Here is a 3,384-nt window from a genome sequence, read left to right on the forward strand (position 1 = left end):
TATTGACACTTTGAACCCTATTTACCACTTTTTCTGTTCGTTTTTGTCCACTCTAATTTGCCAATATAAATCAATTTCAGTGGTTTTTAAAATGCCATTTCACCACCTTTTCCACCATTTTTGGTCACTTTAAACCCATTTTGTTTCTGATTTAATGTGATGTTTAAAATGACTATATACTATGGCACTGCAGCTAGCTTCCCTGTAACGTATGACTGCCATTGTTCAACAGGATCTAAATTCAAAGCATATGCCACTGTTGTGCAATGCAAGTATTTCTTGGCTCACATTAAACGGGGGGTCGAAGATGAAGTTTTAAAGCATTTCAAACTCAAATGGTCGTGTTTCCACCATCGTGCGTTCATAAATCCACTGAACACAAGCAAAGAGAAAGAGGGTGATGGGTGACCCAGAGAGAAAAAAGAGTCAAATCTGACCTGCTGATTTGCACATTTCAAAGAAAGTGTAGCTTTCATTACAGCAATAAAACACCCAGCCAGCACCAGAAAACACTCACTGACACGTTGGGCTACTGGAGACTCTCCAGATACTGACGCCATGTGACCTAATTCTTGTAGAGTATGTAAAACTTATAGACGTGCACACTGTGCTGCATCACTGTCGTCAGGAAAAGTCAAGGCCTTTTGGACATATTTTTAAAAGCTTTCATTATCAGGAATCTTTCATAGTGTAAGGGGATCGCAAGGTGCAGGAGCGCCGCCAGCACGAGTGTTGCAGGGGGGTCCGGGTGTAATCCGTCCCCTCGGAGCTAAAAGTGATTTGTTGAACTGGTGAAGGTGATGATGAATTAAGTTAGAGAGTTAGTATAGGTCCTCCAAGAAACAAGAAATGACATTTTATTCATAAAACAGATTCATCAAAGACAAATTCTTCTAATTTAAACTATGTATTATGTGGGACCTGCAGTAGTATTGGGACTATTATGTAACCCCACCCCCCCCCCAAAAAAAAAAAAAAAAAAAACTCATTGGTTTTATTTTAAGGCAAAAACATGCAAAACAACAACAAAAAAAGAACAAAAAGATAACAGACACACAAAACAAAAACAAAAATTCAGAATATTACTGCAAAAATTCACAAAATGACACCAAATAACAGCAAAAACGCTATAAGGAGAAAGAAAATAGGTCCAAAATTACTCAAAAACAAAGTATGAACACAGAATGTCTCCAAAAAACACAAAAACGAAAGAAAATGACTGGAAAAAGCACAACAAAGATGAAAAGTACACAAATTATTTCAAAACCTCGGAAATAACACAAATATAAACCAAATAATGGCAAAAACGCAAAAAAAGACAACAAGAATACACACAGAATTACTCAAAAACAACTAATACACAAGTTATTCTAAAAATAACACAAAACAACAGCAGAAATACACAAATTTACTCCATAAGAACACAAAAAGACTGCAAAAACACATTACAAAACAATGAAAATACATAAAATGACTGGAAAAAACACAAAAGGACAACAAAAACAAAATACAAAAAATTAGTCTAGAACGGACAAAATTATAGGAATATATTGTGATAATAGTCACTTATCTCTGATCTAATGGTTGTTATACATGATTTTCATAAACACTTTTGTTTACCACATAAACTTTTTACTTTTCTAGAAGTTTGTTGGACATGCGTTCACTTGCTTCATATTGGAGATTAATTTTTAGTGAAAGAGTGAAACTGTTTTAATTCTAAATGAATGTAAAAGTGCAGGAGGAGGACAGTGCTGTGTGTGTCACACAGTGTGGGAGGGTAGGTGTTTGTGGGGGGGGTGGGTGGGTGGTACTATGGGCACTAGTGGGTGGTAGGGCTGTGATAGGACGTCCTCCCCGTTATGTGAACTAAACCCTGAGCCTGGTCCGATAAGTCACTCCCAGTCCCAGTCCCAGTCCAGCGCGCTGTGGAGTGCGTAAAACCAGACTTTAAAACCACGGTGACTTTAAAACGTCTTCCATGGATCGAGTGGCTGTGTCGGGCAGCACCATGGTGATGGTCAGGGTGCTGGTCGCTCTGTGGGTCGGCCTGGGGAGCGCAGTGCACGGCATGCCCAAAGGGACGCACAGGGAGCGGCGGCAGGCGCAGCAGCATCACGTCTCCTCAGTGTCCCCAGGTAAGACACATGATCAGATATGTATATTAAATATACAGTATATATGTAAAGTATGGAAGGAATCAAACCCTGCAGGAGTTTCACTTTAATGTACTTGAGTTTCTGACCAATTTCATTTCATTTAGGGAAATGCTATATGATAATTAAGAAATTGCGGATTTTGGAAAATACAGATGCGAGATTAATAATGAGTTCCACCATGTGACATAGCATTGGGAAAAAAGTTTTGATGTGTTTGGAGAGGCTGAGACATCTATAGTTGGTGTTTTACGCACAGACTCATGTTTTGGTCTGTCGTTTTTACGGGCCAAATTAAAGCAGGGTTCACAACCTTGGGGTCAGGACCCATTTGAGATCGCGAGACCCTGGGAGGGGGTCGCTAGATGTCATCAAGAAACTATAAGAATGTTTTTTTGAACCATTTGAGCCTTTTTTGTTGTTGCATATTTTTACCCTTTTTTTCTGCAATTACACACAAACAAACTACACCACATTTTAAACTATTTTCACCACATTTTCTTGTCATATTTTTTGCTCCTTTTAATTGCATTTGTTACTTTTACTCCAATTCAAATTTCAAAGTCTTTCTGCACATTTTTTTTTTTCACTTCAAGGCATTCCAGCACTTTTAAACCCTTTCCACCTAATGTCACATATGTTTGACCCATTATTGTCACTTTTAGCCTCTTGTCACCATTTTCATGCCATTTTTTTTTTTTTTTTTTTTTTACCATTTTAACTACATTTACTGTTTGTCATACTCATTATTTGCCCGTTTAAACTAATTATTCTGACTTTTTAAATTACATTACCATCCTCCTTCACATTTCTGCCACTTTTTAAGCCAATGTTGACACTTTGAACTCTTTTTTACCACATTTTTTGTCCGTTTTTTGGCCACTCTCTCACTTTTAAAAATCCCATTTCACACCTTTTCTTTCACTTTTAACCATTTTACCTGTGATTAAAACAAGGATTTACATCTTTAAGATTAAACATAAGAAAAGCTACTTTCTGTAACTGCTGCACTGCATGAACTTTGGTGATTGGTGTCACTGACGTTTGGGTGAAGACGTGAAACCATCAGGACAAACACAGAGAGATGAATCATGGGACGTGAACAAAGAAGGTGTTTGATCGTCATGCTGTGTACTGTAAATGAGTTCACTCACTCTGCTTTGTTTGGGGGGGGGGGGGGGGGGGGGGGGGTCTTTGAAGATAAACTAACGCATGCTGGTGACTTTAC

Source organism: Gouania willdenowi, chromosome 21, assembly GCF_900634775.1.
Source record: "Gouania willdenowi chromosome 21, fGouWil2.1, whole genome shotgun sequence".
NCBI lineage: Eukaryota > Metazoa > Chordata > Actinopteri > Blenniiformes > Gobiesocidae > Gouania > Gouania willdenowi.